The sequence below is a fragment of the Tetrao urogallus genome (genome assembly GCF_951394365.1).
Source record: "Tetrao urogallus genome assembly, chromosome: 1".
NCBI lineage: Eukaryota > Metazoa > Chordata > Aves > Galliformes > Phasianidae > Tetrao > Tetrao urogallus.
In genome coordinates this window covers 40,777,554-40,799,650 of record NC_136813.1, presented here as the reverse complement: position 1 = coordinate 40,799,650, position 22,097 = coordinate 40,777,554, and positions in this window count along the sequence as shown.

The following is a 22,097-nucleotide window of genomic DNA, read 5'->3' as shown; positions in this document are numbered from 1 at the left end:
ATGATCAACAGAGGCCTTCAATATGTTTTTTAAAACAGAATATGATTAAGTTTTCAGACTGTAGTATTTATCTACTACCAAGTTACTGAAAATCCTATCAAAATAGTGTCCTGTTGTTTCCTCCATATACTTCAGTTCAAACTGCATTATTAAGATGTGTTTCTCTCCATGTCTAGATGTTATCAATCTATTTGTTAACAGTTCCACCATTATTCTGGCATTTTATATTTTTATCTATTATCCTTTAGATTTTGATCCCTGATTCAAGTAAATCTGCTCTTCCACCGCACTTCAGGAAATCCAAAGTGTTTGTGTCTAATGCTGGTATTTTTAATCCAGTGGCTTTAATTTCCAGCCATGCTTAAAAAGATAAACTTTATCTTCCTCCCTTGCCTATTTCTTACATTCTCCAAGAAACTGTTATTATTGTTTCTTAATCCACTAATTACTTTTTTATTTGCTACTGTGTTTGCTTTTTTCAATCCATTGGATTTTCTATTGTTCAAATTAATTCAAACTAATTATCATAAATGCTTTTTGTTGCTGCTATTGTTACATCTTTCTACATTAGTTTCTACCACTTCTGGATAGTAGTATGTAGTAAAGTATTTTGGTAAATAAACAGAGAGCATTTGTATTTTACAGTTAAGTGAATTTTGGTATAGGGAAAGGATTTATTCTGGCCTTTTGAAGATATAACATGTTGAAAGGTACTTCCATTATGTGTCAGATAAACAATGATGGTAAGTTTTCCACTTTTTTAGTTGTACTGTTGATCTTGTTTATCAGTGCTGCCACAAATTACCTACCTATTCAGTGTCATTCCTGCAATTAATCTCTTTAATCCCATCTTGTATGTTATCTTTCTTAGAACTTGTAAGATTTTCATTCTGTCTTGAAAACTTTACAACAATAGAACAAGTTAGCAGAACAGTAAAAACAAGCTTTTATTCTGTTTCAACATCTTACGTGTATGAGGGCTGCTCTGAAAGTATTGTCATCATAGAATCACAGAATCACCAAGGTTGGAAAAGATCTCTAAGATCTTCTAGTCCAACTGTCCACCTACCACCAATACTACCCACTAAAATATGTCCCATAGCATCACATTTAAATTTTCTTGAGTTCCTCCAGGGATGAGGACTCAACCACCTCCCTGAGCAGAACTATGTTGGTGGTATGGCAGTAGAGGCTGAATCTTAACACCAGTATTTCATCACATTTTGTTGCCATGTGACACATAGCAGGAGATGGGCTCTCTGACAAAATGGTATCTCACCATGGAAATGAGTATGAAGTAAAGTGTGTCACTGAATTTCTCCATTGGGAAAAAATGACACCCATTGACATTCATTAACACTTGCTGAATGTTGATGGAGATCCAACAGTGGGTGTGAGCACAGTGAGGTGGTGGGTAGTGTGTTTCAGCAGTGGAGATAAAAATGTGAAAGACAAGCCATGCTCTGGACAGTCAGGCACAGCTGTCACACCATGAAATGAAGAGTGTTTCAATCAGCTCATCCGCATGAATCAGCAGATAACAATCAGAGAACTGTTTATGGAGCTGAATATCAATTCTGTTTCTTGGAAATGATGGTGACAATGTTGGAATATCACAAACTTTGCATCAAGTTTGTCCCAAAATTGTCAAATTTTCATACAGGAACAGAAAGAACCACAGGCAAGTTTGTCAAGACCTACTGAACAAATAGGAGACTGAAGGTGACAGTTTCCTGGATCATACAATTATCAGTGATGAGACGTGATGTCACCACTACGAGCTGCAGTCTAATCAATAGTTCATGGAGTGGTTATATGTGAATTTTCCATTAAAAAAAAAGTTCAAGATGCAGCCCTCAGCTGGAAATATTATTTTCCAAAAGTATCCAAAATTTTGGACTGTTGAATTTGTTTAAAATCGTCGTATTTAATTGCTTTGCACAAGGTACTTCTTAGGCAATGCTTCTCCGACCTGGTCTCATCACTTGGACTTTAAAAGTGTCCAAGTGCTTGATGACTGAGATTCACGAGTGTCCCTTCAACTATATTTAAAAGCACAAGATGTAAATAAAATCAGTTATTGAGTTCTCTTTGTTGCCAGATCTTGGCCATACTTCTTGTTCTTCCTTCATGTTGGGATATTTTTTTCAGAGCTACGCTTTGCTAAACCAGAAATAAATATTTAATACATATTATCGCACTTTCATTTTTATCTTTTTTTTCCAAATGCTATTGATCCTGTAGTAGAATCCATTATTGCTTAAGGCAATAATTCATATATCCACATCTAAAGCTCTGGGCCTGCTTAAAACCCATCTGGCCTTTCTGGACAGCCTTTTGCTCTTAATTATATCCACGCTAATTTAGAGCAAGTCTGTTTAAGTCAGTTGAGGATAGAATCTGGATTTCTGTCATTTATATTCAGGAAGTTTCTTTATTAATTTTTGTTCTTTTATTTAATATCAGAGTTCCTCCCCTGCACCTCCCATATGTTTAAGAAATTATCCACTTAACTGTTTCTCAGGATTGTTCACTGTAACAATGTTTATTAAAATGTCGCTTTGAAACTTAATTAATATCCAGATGTTTCCAATTCTATACTATCTTTTGTTTTTTCTTTATTGTTGGGTGAAACATTTCCTGATAATGAAGGAGCATATTGGTGCCAGCCAGAACTTCTCCTTTGGCATAGCCCATTTTTTTCTATTCAGTTCATAAAAGTGACGGAGAGATCATTTTTCTAGGTCACTAATTAGGCCATCCCTTCATTTTCCTGGCTTCAGTGGCTCCCTGCTTGCTACTGCATCAAAAATAAAATAATTTTCCTCAATTTGATAGACCACACATGATGGAGCTGTGCCCATCTTGCCGCTTCTCTCTTTCTTTGCTATTGAGATCACTTATCTCAGTTAATCGGTCAGATTTGTTGGACTTCATCATATTTGTTTGTTCTCTTTTTCAAAAACAACTTAAGTAAACACTCAGTGCTTAGATTACTTACTGTGTTAGGAATTGTGTGGAAATTGTTAGGAAAAATGTGTGATTGGTAAAGTGGATTATGATTTTTTTCTTTGGTTCCTTTAATTTCCTTTGTATTTTGCTGTTTTCCTTCATTTATGCTTAAATGACAAACTGTTAAAAAACAGTATTGCTGCTGAAGCAAAGATTCTGGTCCATGACTTAGTAGTAATAGTAATTCCGGTAGAAATTATAAGAATATACTACAGATAAAATATAGTACAAGCTAATCCTTTAAAATCAGGTCTTTATTCAATGCATTGTTTGATTTTTCTGTTAACAATTGCAGAAAAATTACTGAAATCTCTGTTTTCCCAAGCAATTTCCTCATGCTGGCTGGCTACCAATTTACCACTGTATTCCACACTGATCATTTATATAATTTATCCTCAAGAACAGTTGCTCACATCCCCACTTTACTTGTAATTGCTTAGCCTTCCATTTAGTTTTAGCTGTGCTTCCAAAAGACTTGAGAGAACTGATGCCAAGGAATTTCAGAAGAGCCAGCCTGAAACGCATCAGGATATGATATGGCTAATCTGATCACCAAACTGAATGGACAAATAATTTAACAAGGGTTGCGAGATGTCTAGCTCAAGGTGGAATCGGTTCAGTAAGAAATGAAGTCCAGCAGTTCCAAACAAAAGATGAAAGACTTCTGAAAGGCAACAAAGTTCAAATTGATCAAGCCAAAAACAATAGGCAGATCTTTAAACAAAAGATGACGGAGGTACCTCACAAAGCCTGGCAAGATGGGAACTTTGTGATTCTTTAGAAGAAAGTGAAAAGTGCCCATGATAAGTAGAGCAGAAAAAAAGAGAGTCAGAAGAGGTCCTGTGTTTATAATGAACTACTGTAGCAGGCAGCTGTACTTGAAACTGCATGGAAACTCATCAACAATGATATTGGGATGGGAAATGTTAATTACAACTGAACAGTCTCCTGGTTTGGCAGAAATCCCAGGACAAAGTGATGGCACTTGGGCTGCAGATGTACTATTTTATACAATCCCTGCCATCAAAAACGCTCGACTTTTCTCATTTTCATACATTTGTAACAGAGAAAGTGAAAACAGATTTTGTTTCTTTTATAGAGAATCTTATGTTTTTATACTGATTTCGGTAGCAAACTGATGGTCAAAATGATTTTTTTCTCTCCTCTGGAGCTTAGAAAATTTAGCTGATGTTTAAGCACCAAGTATGCTACCTAGGTGAAAGTCAATTCAGGGCCTATCATACCAGGGACACTGTAGATTCAAATGATTTCATTACTTTATTGGAGACAATTAATTATTGTACAGCACTTATAGTTTGTAACATTAATTATAACCTCAGTGAGTAAGTACACAACAGTTGTACCTGCAGCACAGAGCTATGTCTGTGCCTGATGAGTATGTTCAGAATTGCCATGGTGATTTAATGGCTTGCAAGATGGAGAGCCAGCCACCATGATTTTAATAGAGATTGCACTGCATGACTTATGTCATATTTTGTACAGGACACACTGGAACTCTTTTCTTTTTGAGTTTGAATGTGTTTTACCAAGTACCTGTAGAAACTTGCAGGTTTCCCACCAGGACATAAAAAGAAATTGAGAACCAGGAAGACATCTTTTACAGAACTGCCAGCTTCCTCAGGAACTGCACATTCACAATGGTGACATTGTTGAATTTAAAACACAGAAGTTTTGTTTGATTTGTTGTTAACTTCAGACCTCCAACCTGTTTGTGTTCCCTCTTTGCCAAGGAAAGTCATACATCATTCTCAGACTTTACAATATTCTGCCAGTACATTCTGTTTGTAAAGATAAAAATCCCAAAGATAAAAAAGAGGTTGAGAATGAAATTGAGAACGTGCTGGAGTATTACGACATGGCGCTATACATTTAATGATCAGTGTTAACAATTTGTGTCAGGCATAATCTTCTCTTTCCTTGTCCCTCAGAAAGGCTCTCCTTTAGCACTGCATTTAGTTTTGTCATTAAAAACTTAAAAGCTTGCCTTCAAATTTCTTCTGAATAGTCATAAAAGAATGCAATGCTGCCAGAGCTATTATAGTCTATATAGAATAAAATTAAACTTTTATTAAAGTAGAATGCCTTTAGCTGAATGGCTGGGCATTCACCTTGCTGAGGGAGATCGGGTTTAAATGACTTTATAATTTATTGATGTGGATATCACTCAGTGTATTAGGACAATATAATGTGAAGCACTGGGTTAACTAAAACTCTGAGAACATAATTTTTATGTCATTCCAGCTCTATGACATCAGATCTAAGGAGAGATATATACTTCAAGAACTAGCAAGCACTCCTAAGCTGAATGAAGTTGCTACATCTTCATCTTCTTCCTAAAACTATGCTATAATAAATAAAGCAGCATAATATAGCACAGTAGTAAGAAAACAGGCTTTAAGCCAAGCAGTGGGAGACTAAAAGGAAAGAATATGTGAAAGGTAAAACCAAGAGTACTCAGTAACAGCAAGACGTGGCTTAGCAATTTATTTTTATGCTATTTGTTTAAAGTGAATAACCTCCTGCTTTTTACATCACTATGAAAGTGCAATATTTCAACTGCCCTCATTCATCCTTAATTTTGTATTTTTCAGAATTCTTCACACACTATCAAGAAATCCTTCCCTACTCTCTAAGTGCAGTTTCCTAACTACATCCTTTATGTTTCTCTTTCCTATCCTCCATATTAAATTTTCTGTGCCAGCAACAATGATCAGAAAATAATACCATACCAAAGAAAAACAGTCTCTTTAAGGCAACTACCTCAGGGTCTCTTTTTGCTCTGTGAAACAGCCTTACAGCCAGTTCCCAGATAATTCTCAGCTTACCAGCTGGCTGACTGGCACAGAGCAACTGGGATGGGCTCAGCTGCTGCAGAGCTTGCCAGTAAATTTGTTGCTACATTAGTGGAGTTGTTGGCTAGAGTTTAAAAGGTGGGGGACAATAAAAGGGCAAGAATGAGGTGGATGACAATAAATATCAGCCATGTGGGTGCAATGGTGCTAGCCAAGAAAAACAATTCATGAACACTGTTTGATAATAGTTGTTGTGTTGCTCCTACAGAATATTTTATAGTGGATATGTTTCACTTATGGGCCTAATTTTAGAGAGTATGAGTCCTTGACAGTAAGAACCACTAGAGAATATAAGCAGAAAAGTTTACCATATTATGGATGTCATAATGATGGAAGTCATGGATGAAAGATTCCTGTGAAGATTTGCATATATATATACATAAATATATATATATTTCTTATCAACCATATGCAGTTTCTATGATATTTCTCTGCTCAAATATTATGGAGTAACAAAAATCAGATTTTATATATACATAGAAAATACCTGGGAAGCCAGGTCTAGTGGTTGGCAACCCTGCCCACGGCAGGGGAGTTGAAACTAAATGTTCTTTGAGGTCTTTTTCAACCCAGGCCTTTCTATGATTCTGTGATTCTATGAAACATGTGAACTACATTTGAATGATGCAATCAGAATCACACCAATGCTATTTGCAGCTACTTGCAACTGAGGAATAATATTACAGAATGTTAGAGGGAGTGTACTGGAATGTACTAAAAATATTCTTGACACTGTGGTCATTTGGGAATAATTTTTGTGCATTGTCAGGACTAAAAAGATCTGTCAGTACTGTTGTGAATCAAATTAAGAATAAAGATGACCCTTAAACATATTTATTGCCCCATTTTGCTTTTTGATCCACTCCAGGTTATGAAGAAGGCATACATAGCCATAGGATCAAATGTAAATTATCTGAATTTACACTGGGCCTATACTTAAATGCCTGAATTTTAGGCATTAGTCTGCAGGCCTTCAAAATTACCGATTTCTCTTTGTTGTTTCTACATGAAGACTTTAGATTTCCACTTAAGAACACCTCCTTGACAAAGTTACTAAAGTTGGAAAAAAGTTAGTTTCCAAAGTTAGCTGCAGTGTAGTTCCTGGGGAGGAGGACTCCCTTTCTTGTAAATGGGAGTGATGTGATCCTTCCTCCAGTCATTCGGGACCTCACCTGACAGCCAAAACTTTTCAAATACGATGGAGAGCGGCTCGGCAACCACCTCAGCCAGCTCCTTCAGAACCTCATAAATGAGGTCCAACAAGGTGAAGTGCAATGTGTTGCACCTGGGTTAAGGCAATCTCAGATACATGAACAGACTGGGAGAAAAACTCATTGAGAGTTGAGAACACATTAAGAAGGACTTGGAGTCCTGATGAACAAAAATCTGGACATGGGCCAGCAATACGAAGGGAATGGCTGGCAAAGTGAGGGAGGTGATTGTAAAGCCCCATCTGAAGTATTGCATCCAGAGTTGGACCTCCCAGTACAAGAAGGATGAAAAGCTGTTGGAGTTGATCCAGAGGAGGTCCACAAAGAGAGGGCTGGAACACCTCTCTTACGAGGAAAGTTTGAGGCAACTGTACTTGTTTAGCTTGGAGAAGAGAAGGCTCCCAGGAGATCTCACTGCAGCATTCCAGTACTTGAAAAGAACTTACAAACAGGAGGGAGATCAACTTTTTACCTGGATGGGTAGTGATAGGTCAAGTGCAAATAGCTTTAAATTAAAAGAGGAAATATTTAGTTTGATAGTAGGTGGAAATTCTTTACAGAATAGGTTTCCCAGAAAAGTTGTGGATGCCCCATCTGTGAAAATATTCAAGGCCAGGTTGGATGGGGCCCTGGGCAGCCTGATCTAGTGGTTGGCAGCCCTGCTCATGGCAGGGAGTAGGAACAATAAGATCTTGAAGGTGCTTTCTAATCAAAGCTGTTCTATGATTCTATGCTATTCCACATCACTCTAGCTACTACAAATACATTTCCTGTGACATAAATGCACAATGAAATGAACACTCAGAGCATGAACATTTTATTTTGATTGTTGCCTCAGGTTAGTGTCAAAAAGATTGCAATTGTTTCATTTCAAATAAGATTGAGATTATAATATAAGTATGATAAAACTTAGTTGAAACTTAGTGAATGCTGGGATAGTTATCCACACTAGATTTAAGATGAGGCATACAGTGTGCATTTCATAGAATCACAGAATTGTAGGGGTTGGAAGGGACCTCCAGAGATCGAGTCCAACCCCCCTGCCAAAGCAGGTTCCCTACACCAGGTCGCACAGGTAGGCATCCAGGCAGGTCTTGAACATCTCCAGAGAAGGAGACTCCACCACCTTCCTGGGCAGCCTGTTCCAGTGCTCCATCACCCTCACTGTAAAGATGTTCCTTCGCACATTTGTGTGGAACTTCCTATGATGCAGTTTCCGGCCGTTTCCCCTTGTCCTGTCACCATTCACCACTGAAAAGAGTCCATTCTCGCCCTTCTGCCCCCCACACCTTAGATACTTATAGACCTGGATCAGGTCCCCTTTAAGTCTTCTCTTCTCGAGGCTGAACAGACCCAGTTCACTCAGCCTTTCTTCATAGGGGAGATGCTCCAGGCCCTTCACCATCTTTGTGGCCCTCCGCTGGACTCTTTCCAGGAGATCCCTGTCTTTTTTGTACTGGGGAGCTCAGAACTGGACGCAGTACTCCAGATGAGGCCTTACCAGGGCAGAGTAGAGGGGGAGGATCACCTCCCTCGACCTGCTGGCCACGCTCTTTTTAATGCACCCCAAGATGCCATTGGCCCTCTTGGCCACAAGGGCACACTGCTGGCTCATGGCCAACCTGTCGTCCACCAGGACACCCAGGTCCTTCTCCGCAGAGCTCCCGTCCAGCAGCTCATCCCCCAACCTGTACTGGTGCATGCAATTATTCCTCCCCAGATGCAAGACTCTACACTTGCTTTTGTTAAACCTCATCCGGTTTTTTTCTGCCCAGCTCTCCAGCCTGTCCAGGTCTCACTGAATGGTGGCACAGCCTTCAGGCATGTCAGCCAATCCTCCCAACTTCGTATCAGCAAACTTGCTGAGAGTGGCCACTATCCCGTCATTGATGAAGATGTTGAACAAGACTGGACCCAGCACCAACCCGTGGGGGACACCACTGGTTACAGGTCTCCAGCCAGACTCTGCACCGCCAACGACGACCCTCTGTGCTTTGCCAGTCAGCCAATTCTCAACCCACCTCACTGTCCACTCGTCTATCCCACACTTCCTCAGCTTTGTTATAAGGATGTCGTGGGGGACAGTATCAAATGCCTTGCTGAAATCAAGGTAGACTACATCCACTGCTCTCCCCCCATCTACCCAGCCAGAAACAACATCATAGAAGGCTACCAGATTGGTCAAGCACGACCTCCCCCTGGTAAACCCGTGCTGACTACTCCTGATAACCTCCTTTTCTTCCAGTTGTCTGGAGATGACATCCAGCACAAGCTGTTCCATCACCTTTCCAGGGACAGAGGTGAGGCTGACTGGCCTATAATTGCCTGGATCTTCCTTGTTGCCCTTTTTGAAGACCGGAGTGACATTGGCTATCCTCCAGTCTTCAGGCACCTTCTGCGTCCTCCAAGACCTCTCAAAGATGACAGAAAGTGGTTCAGCAATCACCTCTGCCAGCTCCCTCAGCACCCGTGGATGCATCCCATTGGGTCCCATGGATTTGTGAACATTTCCACCTACCTGAAACAGTAGAAACCCAACCAAAAAGTACAAGACAAATGGTGAAATGTGTGCTAAGAATTTACAGGGTATTGTTTGACAGACATGTTTCAGAATCAGCTAAAAAACTTCAAAAACAGAGAAGACAGTGAAAAGACAACAAGGAGAAATAAGAATGATTCATTTGAGAGGTGGGGGATGAATTCTGTGTAGACTGGAAGTTAAAACTTTTGGCAAAGCAATAGCCTTTTATTGTTTAACTGTTTAATGTAATTGTATCAAAGAAAATAAAATTTTGTTAGCTTTTCTTTTGGACATAAACAGGTGTGTAAGAAAGAAGTAGCTGATGAAATCACCAAATTAACCTCCAAAACATTTTGAAGAAGCCACATAGTGGCTATCTGAAAATGTCAAAAATCTAAAGTTTAATGAATATGCCATTCAATTTGTAAAGGAAATGTGGGTTTTGTTCGTTTGTTTTTTTGGAGCTTGACTTCAGATTTGCTGACTGCCTTGTGCTGCAAAGGAAATCACAGAATCACAAAATCACAAGGTTGGAAACGACCTGCAAGATCATCTAGTCCAACCACCCTCCCATTCCTATTAGGACCACAAGCTACTAAACCATATCTCGTAGCTCCTCATCCAGGTGCCTCTTGAACACTGCCAGGGACGGCGACTCCACCACCTCCCTGGGCAGCCATTCAGTGCCTGACCACCCTTTGAGAGAAAAAGTTTCTCCTAATGTCCAACCTAAACCTCCTCTGGTGTAACTTCCAGCCGTTTCCTCGGGTCCTACTATTAGCCTGGGAGAAGAGGCCAGACGTTTTTACACCACAACCTCCCTTCAGGAAGTTTACAGTGCAAAATAACTAACATTTGTTTCTATTAGACATACAACTAAGATTAGATTGAAAAAAATATATCTATCTTTAACACAGGCTTTAAACTAATCCAAAATTCTGCTTTAAATCTTTCAGTCCTTACTTTATTTCAGGCACAGGTAAAAGAAGGTAATTGTGACAAGACTTAGTGAATCATGGACTGGCTTGGGGTTAGACACTGTACTTTAGGAACAGATGAACAGTAATTGGGATGAATATAACTGATTCTCTTGTTAAAACTTCATAGCTAAATTGAGAGAAAAAGTGGATAAGTAAGTTGTAATATTGACATCATACATTTTGAACAAGGTGATTCTATGAACGACTAAATAGCTGTCCATATTGAGAAATACAAAGAGTGACTTTGTAATTAGAAAATGAAGCAGAGTACAGTCTCTAGGGATTCTATAGCTGTGATAAAAGTGATTAATATGAGTTATAAGCCCACATGTATGATTGGTAATTTCTTCTGACACCTCTATCAGCACTAGAGCAGCCACTGAAGAAAGAAACAAGGCTGTCAGAGATGAACAGACTGTAGGAACGTGTGGTGTTCCAATTTTAACTCTCCAAACCACATATGCAATGTTTTGAGGAAGAAATTTGAATCACATATACAAAGTGTCCTATTAAATTTAGTTAACAAAAATAAAAACTGACGTCCTCTAGTATAAAAATTGGAGAGACTTAGGCATAGAGTCTTAGTAAAGATTTATGCTACTAAGATAAAAGTACTGATGCCAGGAGAGATTCATGTTGGATATTAGGAAATACTTATCCAAAGAAAGTAGTCAGGCACTGGAATGGGCTGCCCAGGGAGGTGGTAAAGCCACTGTTCCTGGAGGTGTTCAAGAATCATGGAGAAGTTGTACTGAGGAACATGGTTTAGTGGGAAATATTGGTGATAGGTTGGACTGAAATCGTCTTGGAGATCTTTTCCAACCTTGGTGATTCTATGATTCTCTGACCATTACTAGACAAAAGAGAGAAAGACACGAGTTCTGGAGTACTGTCTCACAACATACAGGAAATCACCTGGGAAGTATTCTAAGTATCACAAAGCCAAATTTAGACCACTCTTTACTAAAAATTGTTTTATAAGTTTTCCAGCATTAGAATACAGGCAGACTGTAGCCACACTTCCACTATATTTTAAAATACAAAGCTGTATGATTCCAATCAAGTTCTGGAATCTATATTTGTTGAAAGGTGCTTCAAATCAAGTCATTTTTATTTCCCAAGATACAAATATTTTCTTTACAGAAATAAAATAGCATATCCCTTTTACATTTCCCTGAACTTTGGGCTGTAAGAACCATGCACTTCAGTGCAACATCTGAATGGCACGAGTGCCAGACACTGTCAGGCACTTTACCAAGGGTGCAGATATAGTTAACAGGGAAGTATCCCAAAAGATATTTTTCAAAACCTTTTCTAGCAATCTGGCTCGAGAACATTGTAAGGATTTTTAATTATTAATGACCAGCATGCCTGGAAATAAGTTTCAATTACTGCTTTTTCTCCCCGTGCTGTGGTTGTATAAGATCTATACATTAAAACTAATAATTAGAGATACTCTGAAACTTCCCCAGTCCGACATAGTTTTAATATTTATTGGGGAAAGTATTCCTTTTAAAATATATTATTAATATGATGGGCACAGCAGTTCTATGCCACTGAAACAGTATGTTTAAAGGAGGACTTCCATAGGGAAAGATTTGCAATTTAGAGCTACTGCAGCACAATCTCTTTGCATAGAATTGGCAATTAGAAAACTTGCATTGTATTCCCAGGGCTGGTGTCTCATCATGGGATGGTCTCTGAATACAAATTTTTACAAAGAAAATTATCACTATGCAGTAGTTGCCTATTAGCATCTATACACTTGGCTATACTATTAATGTTTATGTTTTGAGTCACGAATCATCCAAACCATATAACTCTAATCAAATAACATAACCCTTCACTATTTAGTTATGTTTGAAATTAAACTATATATGTATGTACTTACATACATATAATAATTTCATATTATGGACTACAATAGCCTCATCCGTTAAATAGAGAAGATGCAGGATGCATGAAATTGTACAGTGCCCTGAGTTCTCTACAGAGATAAGTGAAGAATTTGGAAAGTCTCTTCCTGTATCCACTGTGAATTAACCCTGTGATAACAAGGGACGTGTGTACTAATTATTTAAGTAGCTAGTTTTTATTTCTTGTCCTCTGTATAAACACAGAGAGCTTTAAAACTCTGTACTATCCTTACCTCTATTGCAAACTCAATATTTATTAAACTATAAGGAGTAAAGGAGAAATGCAATGGCTCACACTACCTTAAAATTCATCTTTATGATGTACTGTATTATTGTGTAGACTTTAAAATATAAGTCTTGATATTTTATGCTGTGTTAGATTTTGGCAAGGTTTTTAAGCTCCAGCCCCTTCCCTAAGCCTTTAAATAAAACTTGGCATATGTTATATTGGGCATGTTTGGAATATTTCCTAAATTACTTAATTTATTTTCTGCATGACATTTAAGTATGAAGTGTTTTAAAATGGTACAATTAATGACTGGGTTTTATATTAACTTGCTTAACAATCAAACCCTAGATTTAGAAAAAAGAACCACGTGGAGAAATCTTGTTTTCGACACCGAGCAATGCCAAGACACTCCATTTACAGCTTTGTTCACATCCCGCTGTGCTGTGGTAATAATGATGTCTGAACCTGATCCCTGTGTTTCCCTTGTAGGTTAAATGAAACTCTGTTTCAGCTATTCTCTGGAGAGCAAAATCCCTCTCCTTAGACAGATGATGATGAGATGCCTGACAGAAGTACACCTTACAGGGATACACTTACATTGCAACCTGAGTGCTTAGGTGGTTCAGAGTCCTATTACTCTCACTGTTGTGTAACCAGGCACAAGGGAAACTCATTGATGATTTGGCACAGCGAGTGGAAAAATGGCAGTCTTTCAATGGCAAGCTGAAAATAAGCTGGCAGAGGACAATTCTGAAAAAATATCCCCTTAGAAATGTTGTTTGAAGTGTGATCCAGTTTAATCGATTCATATCACCAACAAGTTACGTAAATCCAGTTCCTCAATCATAAACCCCATTTCTCTAAAGAAGTGAATCTCTTTTTTTGTGAAGAACAAAAAAGTTTCAGTATCCAGAACCAACACATTTTTGATCATATGGATTCTGGTCCCTTTAACTTACTCAAAATCTGTTGAGTGAATAAATAATTGAGAATCTGTTAGGTGGCTTCATTATATGAAGTTTGGAAAATTCTTCAGAAATTATGTAAAAAGGCAACTATTTTAGTGTACTAGGACTAGGATAATAATTATGACCAGTATACGTATATGAATGTATGTAACAAGTGATGCAAAAGTAATTGCTCACCACCCACCAAGCAGCTAGCTCCCCCAAGGAGTGGAAGAGAGCAAGATACAGACAGAGGCGATACCCCTTGGAGGTGAGGGCTCTCACTGGAGCTAGCAATGACAAAAGAGTAACCAGTGCGTATCTTTGATGTCTGCAAACTTGGGTTGTGATTGGGTGATTGTTTCAAAGATTGCAGAGTCCACTGACAAACATAGAAATTATATAGCTCTTGTTTCTCTAGAAACCAAATTAAACCCAACAGTGTTACATATACAATAAATTGTCAGTGTGTGTTTTTTTTTTTAACTGGCTTTGGCACTCAGTACTATCAAATGCAAGACTGAGAAAAGAAGTTTGTCCTGCACTGGAGTTCTAAATTTGAATTGTTCATAATACATAAATATATCCAGCATTTTGTCTACAATTCTTTTGTTAACTTTTTGTCTTTTGTTATATCCTCTTCTTATAAGTTATCTATTTTATGATGAGTTCTCAATTCTGATCAATCTAAATGATGCAAAATTTGTTCTTTTTTTTGTTTGTTTGTTTTTGTTTTATCATAAGTGGATCTCATTCTTAGAGATCTCATTCTTATGCAGTTTTGATACCTCACTCCAGTAGATATCTTAAATTGTTTACAGTTCTTTCTTGTTATACAAACTGGTTTTCCATTCAAAACCTAAGGTTTCCTCACATCTTCAATCTATGACTGACTAGATACTAATATAGTGAAAAACAATTAAAAAAATTATAGTCTACTATTTTTATTCTTACGCCATTTGCCAAACCTAGGTTTTAACAAGCAGGCCAATGTTTATATCTATTTTGCAGCAAAGCTGAGAAAACTGTCAACAGTGTAAATAAAGCCAGTGGCGACAGGAATTTAATGCCCACTGCCATCACCAGTCATGGAGGAAAAAAGAACTTTCATTACGTAATGGATGAAAGAAAGAGACTGCCATTTTAAAGCCATACACTATATAAATACATGTAAATCTTGGAATCATTCTTTCAAGGATGTAATGCTTTTACTAACATTTTGTAACTGCTTATGGAATTTAAATATCTCCAAGTAGGGACATTAATTGCCTTGATTTATAAAAGTCAGGCTCTTTTGAATGGTACCCAGCATCAAGACTGGAGACAATGGGCTCAAAATAAAACACGGAAAGTTCCATTTGAGCCTTAGGAAACACTTCTATGTTGTGAGGGTGACTCAGCACTGGCACAGGTTGTCCAGAGAAGATCACATGTATTTTTAAAGTCTAAATTAAAATTGAATATCAGGAGGGTCAGTTCCTATAGGAAAAAGGAAGCAAGGATTCAAATGCTAGTATTCAAATATTAGTTTCCTAATGCTTGTCAGAAAGCCATTCATTCAGCATGTCCACCCTCCTCCTTTTGTGCAGATTCCAGTCACCAACTGAGAGGACAGAGGAGAACACAACTCGCACTCCTGATCCCTTCAGTGGTCTTCCCAGAGCCCTGAAGTCCCTTTTGGTCACCCGAGAACTTCTTTTGCCTCCTCTTCATTTCCAATGTGGAAAACCAGTAATGGATAATAACTGGAGGGCTTAATCAGGTGAGTGATGTTCCTAGCAACATCTCTCACCCAGGCACCAGGCAGGCAACACACTTCCCTGTGGGGAAGCGGCATATCAGGCCCTTGGTTCCCCTGAGAAGGGAGTCCCCTATGACAGCAGCCCTTCTTTTTTTCCTGACTGACACTGTAGCAAAACAGGGATCAGAATAACTAGCCTTGGGCAACCTCTCCTGCACAGATGGACTTTTCACCGACATCCACACCCCCAGTCCGTCCAGCTCCAGAGTCTCATGCCTGTGTTACATAAGGGCACCTGGAAGGTGGGACAGGCTGAGGGGCAGTCCGCTTGTTGCCCCAAACAGGGACTTATTTCCATCCCTCGCTGTCTTTGAGGTCACCCCTTCCCACCTGACTGTGAGACGGCAGATGATCCCCCACTGCTTCAGAAGCATCTCCCCCACACCATTCCTGTAGGGATGGCAGTGTATGACTCCACCAATCGATCCCCTTCCTGCAATCCCAGATGCTCCTCAGCCTTCCTACTTCCTCCTTCAGCTCTACCACCAGGCTGAGCAGATCATCCACCTGCTCACACCGCACACAGCTGGTATCCGGGCTGCCCTCCTGTAGCAGTGACAGAGCCAGGCGTTCTCTGCAGCCTGAGACCTGAACTGCAGCATGGACACTCGTGCATGTCTGGACACACAGTCTGAGTCTCCACGTCCCTTTTAGCAGCAGCTCTCCGCCGTGTGGTGACCATGGCTGCACCTCGGTGTGTCCAGAGAGCAACGACCTGTTAACTGACCTGTTAAGTGCCAAGTGCTAAGCCACCTCCTACATGGCAAGTTGCCCCGCCCTGCCTGCTCGCTGATCCGCTCGGGGCTTACCCTGAAAATCACTCTTTACCTTACACGCTTACAGCGAGATAACAACACTCCTCCCCTGTGTAGTCCCGTGAATGGGTGGCTTACCGCTTCTCCTTCTCTGAACAGCCCACGTGCTCCACACACCCTGACGGCTCCTCTCCGTCCCTGAGGCATTTTCTAGGCAGGCATGGATGCAGAGCCGTTGCCCTGGCAACGCCCACTTCACGTCAGCCGCTCTCGCGAGATCTGCCGGGCTGCTCTGTTATCTGGAGGTTCCCTGGACGAAGGAACCGAGCGAAAGTTCTGGCAGGGACAGCTCCGAAGCAGCGACCCAAGGTGATCCAAATAAGCAGTAAAATTGCTCAACCTCCAAATACTTCACACTGAGTTACTGTCTACTTTTGAGGATTAAGAATAATTGGTTTTTACTTACTTTGCTGCATCTATTTTCACTGTGGACACTCAATTCCTGCTTCTTTATGCATTGGGGTACAGTTTGAAGCTGATCAAACAATGGGATATGAAATGTAGGTTTTCAAGGTCAGTTATGCTTTTATGACTAGCTGCTATAAAGTAAAAAATAATTCATACCAGCATTAGCATCAACATTAATTTCATGTGGCCTTTTCAAGAGTTCCACAGATAATTGTTTGTGAAAACTGTCTTGTTTTGTTTACCTTGAATCTGCTATCTCCTCACTTCAGTTAGTACTCCTACAGCTGGTAGAAAACAATAGTGAGCAATAAGTATTTACTAATCTTTCCAATATTTTTTTATGATAATGATAAGCTGTACTATTTCCTCCCTTTGGTTTTTTGTTTTGTTTTGTTTTGTTTTGTTTTGTTTTGTTTTGTTTTTCTCACCATGAAGTCTCCTAGCTTCATGGGCTCTTTTTTGCTCTTTTTTTCTGCCCTGCTCAGGCCTCACCTGAAGTACTGTATCCTGTTCTGGCATCCCCAGTACAAGGAAGACAGGGATCTCCCAGAGAGAGTCAAACAGAGGGCCATAAAGATGATAAAGGGCTTGGAGCATCTCCTATGAAGAAAGGCTGAGCGACCTGAGTCTGTTCAACCTTGAGAAAAGAAGGCTTAGAGGGGATCTAATTAATATTTATAAGTAGATTAATTTTGGGAGTCAAGGAGATATGGCCAACCTCTTTTCAGCTGTCTGTGGGGACAGGACAAGAGGAAACAGCCATAAACTGGAACATTGGAAGTTCTGCACCAGTATGCAAAGGAACTTCTTCACAGTGAGGGTTACAGAGCACTGGAGCAGGCTGCCCAGGGAGCCTGTAGATTCTCCTTCTCTGGAAATATTCAAGACACACTTTAACGCCTACCTATGCAGCCTGTTGTAGGGGGCCTGCTTTGCAGGGGGGTTGGACTCAATAATTCTATCATTCTGTGATTCTGTGACTGATTCCTTTCTTACTCAAAAATTTGAGTTTTTTTTTAACAACATTAAGGACTGTTTGAGGTAGCACTGCTAGATTTTTTGACTTTTTTGACCAATTCTGAGCACTAAGTAGGGCTTTTCATGGTATAATGTGTTATAATTCCCAGGTAAATGCTAAAGAGGCTAACACTGTATATATAAAGTTTAGATAAGCTGGTGGTTGTTTTCTCCATGTATGCTGTTCTGTATTTATCTAAATTCATTTTTATCCTTTTAACATTCATTTACCATGTAATGTAATACACTACTGTAGGTTTTCAGTACAATTGTCCTCTCTTCATCACTTTAAATAATTTACTGTGGTTAGCCAATTTTCTTTTCACTATTCACTCTAGCTTCAAGATAATATATGAACATATTGAATGAGATGATCACAATGTAGATTTCTAAGAAACTCCTGTGTTGATTTTCCTTTTCTGTGAAAACTGTTATTCTGTGCTCTGTTTTATACCCTTAAAGGAAAAAAATAAAAGATTTTACTGATTATCCCACAGCTTCTTCAGAGCCATCAGTGATGGATCTTGGTAAAATCCTCCAAGAAATCTATAATAAATCTATAAATCACTATATTACTCATATCTTGAGTTATCCTCATGCTTACTGAATGCTCTGAACAACTCTTAATAATTTGAAGGCATGATTTAGTTTCAAAAAAGCCATATTGATATTCTTCCATCACTTGTATGTGTTCACTACTCTGGCAACATAGGACCTTTGATGTAAAAAAAAAAAAAACCAACAACATTTCAGGTATTATATTTGTGGGGGCATTTGAATTTTGTAAATGTGGGCCAAAGTAGGAGAACATGAATCCTTCATTGCCATGTTTATTAGCTAAGCCACACCTTCTCTCTGGCTATTTTTAATCTGTGGAAGAACGTTTTTTTCAGGTTTTATACTATGAAGTGGGCATGCAAACCATGTCAAAAGTTGAGATGAGCTAGTCATGCTACAGGGAATCTTTCCTCATAGGCTATCTTTGGTTTTTGAATTATATTTTCTTTTTCTTTTTTTTTTCTTTTTTTTTTTTTTTTTTGTATGCTGAACTGCTTTACAACTTCTAATGCTGATACATGAGTCTATGACATCAAGGAAAAAAGAAAAAGAAGAAAAAGCAACTATAAGCTAACACTTCATAACAACCATACAGCATATACACAATGCTTTTCATCCCGAGCGTACTTAAATTGGGCATACAGTTCATAGAATCAGAATGTCCTGGGTTGAAAAGGACCTCAAAGATCATCTAGTTTCAACCTCTCTGCTGTGTGCAGGGTCACCAACCACCAGACCAGGCTGTCCAGAGCCACATCCAGCTTGGCCTTGAATGCCTCCAGGGATGGGGCATCTACAACCTTCTTGGGCAACCTGTTCCAGTGTGTCACCACCCTCTGTGTGAAAAACTTCTTTTTAATATCTGACCTAAACTTTCCCTGTCTCAGTTTAAAACCATTCCCCCTTGTCCTATCACTATCCATCCTCATGAACAGCCACAATGAGGGCTCTCTAGAGCCTTCTCTTCTCCAAGCTGAACAAGCCCAGTTCTGTCAATCTTTCCTCATAGGAGAGGTGCTCCAGCCCTCTGATCATTTTATTGGACCTCCTCTGGACCCGTTCCAAGAGCTTCATGTCTTTATTGAGAGTACTGGCTATTAAGAGAGCAAAGCACACTTTCCCTTCTGTCCATCCTTCTAGAGTAGGCTAATAGCTATAAAATATTCAGCCTCCAGAGGTTCTCATGCTTGCTGTCAATTTTTGCAAAGTTATCAAGCAGGTTGCTTATATGTAGCCCATGGAATCATCTTTAAAAATGTCTTTCTAAAACACTTATCCAGTGGCATGCTGACAGATACCATGCATATTTTCTTTCAATAAAGGAACATACATGTTCCATACATGTGTAGCGATGTCAGTTGCTATCAGGTATGCAAGAAAATAAATGATCAGGTTTGCTATGGCAGATCTCACCTCAACATCTGTATTACTGAAATCATACTCAAAAATTGTGGTGGAATTGTAAGAAGGATAAGCACCAGTCAGACACACTTAAATTTAAAATAAGAGGATGTATTAAGGAGGACAGAATAAAAAAAAATTTTGCCCACGAAGAAAAGAACTGGAAAGAAGAGAAACAGCACTATTTTATTACAGAATGATTTGAACAAGAAAGCTTGCATTGCAACCATAGGAAAAACAGAACAAGGATGAAAATGCTGGAATCTTAGTTCCTGTATACTAAGTGCAAGTTCTTTTGAGCGTAGTATGTCAAATATATGTATTGCCTGGCTGATCTGTATAAAGATCTTGTTTACTAACAACAGAAATGCTGTGACTTGAAATGAAAATGACCTCCACAGTGTATGCTGTTAAAAACAGAACTTTCAAAAAGACAGCCAGAAGGCTTCTTACTGCTTTGCTGACTTAATGGGGTGACATTATCACTCCTGTGCTTATTGCCAATAAATACTTTTCAGAATTTCAGAACTTTGAACTAATTTGACTGGCATGAGGCAGTAGGGTGTCTGTGTGTGTGCTTGCGCATGCTCATTTGGTCTCACTGATTCAGCTGTAAATCAAAAGAAGTTCTCTGTTTAAAGGATCTCAATAACACAAAAATAGGATGTGATCAGCAGTGAGCAGATTCTCGCTCAGCAGAAAGCTGTGGCTCCTGATGACCTTGATGAATGACAAAGAAACTGTCAGCAAATATTTGACAGTAGCATTTCATGTTGTGTTTCAGAAGACCTGCCATGATCTCTGCAAAGGATTTCCCTTTTGGCCAGAAAAGCGATCTCAAGCATAGCTGAAGCATCAAGTGGCAGATAAAGAAGAGTAACACTATATTCAGTACTTTCTGTTAAATAAAGTAAAAAGTACTTTGATTGAGATTTTTTTTTTCCTTTTTTTTTTTTTTTGACTGGAGGAAGGGACAGGGTTTGGGTGGGAGCTGAACGATCAAAGATGACCGCAAAGTTTTTGATATAAATGTAGATCAGACATAGTTGAACCCAGGAAGCTTCACTTGAATTTACCAAAGTAAAATTATTTGAAGGTTTGTTATGCAATCTTACTGTGAAAAGTCACTTATATATGTTTAAAAAATGTCATGAATAGCTGAACAATGAATGGGACCGTGATTCGGTTTAGAATTATGAATTGTGGCTATTCATTTTTGTCTAATGTGTATAACCCTCATGGTAAAGTCTGAGTCCTACAGAAGCTATACTGAAGTGAAGGACTTCTCTCCTTGAAGAAATGTTCACATTTTAGTCTATGGCTGTCACTGTCTCTCCTGTTTTATTAATCTTTCTTATTTTACCTCGAAATGATCTGGATGTTCTTTCCCTCTTCCCATTGATCCCTCTTTTCCAGAGAAGTGTAGACAGGGCACATGGAGAAGAAGGAAGCCATAGCAGTCCCCTTTCTGATGAAGGCTGCCCTACGCTTGTTCCCAGTTTCTCCAACCAGTGGCTTAGCTCACGTTATAATCATGACTTGAGCTTCTGGACTACTCCAAGGATGGGGTACTTTGGTACAAAGGCTAACCAGAAATCATATAGGAACTTAAAATATTCTCAAGAACAAGTCTGCACTAGGCCTGCACTCCTGTAAAATCATGCACAAATTTCTCACAGTACCAGAATTGCTTTAGTGAAATTAAAGTTCCCAGTTTTGCTTCCAGTGACATGTTTGTGAGATGCAGGTACTCAATTTGTCCTCTTTCTCTGGGCAGATCATCATGCCAACTAGCTTTCCCTGAAAGCTTTCCCCTTTAGTTCTTCCCCACCACCCATCTGCACTTTCGGCATCCTAGGCATCAAGGGAAGAAAGTGGGGCTGCCTCTGACCACCGGCACCCATTGCCTGACCCCACACTGCTCGTTACTTAGAACATCAGAGCTGCTTGTCCAAGGGGCCTTGGCTGACAGCTTCCTGTGGAAGGCCAAGAGGTTGACAGTGTGCAAAGCACTGAGGCTCTGCGGCAGCCCTGGTTCTGGTGGGGCCTCTGATCAGGCCCTGATATGGCAGTGGGGAGACCAGGGGCAGAGGCCAGTGGCCCAGCGTTCAGGCACCACTGCATCCCGTGTCACGTTGCAACTGGTTACCATTTGCAGAGTTCGCAGTGGGGATGGAGGCCTGGCTGAGGAGTGTAGCGCAGGGAGAAAGGCCCTTGTTCAGCTGGTCTTCTGGGAGCTGCTGCTTGTGTACTGTTGAGAGGGCTCCCAGGCACGTGCCTTCTCTGGGCAGGCAGTCTGTTGGGCTAGGGAGAGAGGCAGGGAGAGGGGAGACATGGGCAGAAGGAGACTTCCAAGGGTGCTGTTGCATTCCTTTCTGCCTGGAGAAAAAGCACCTAGCTGAGAGATC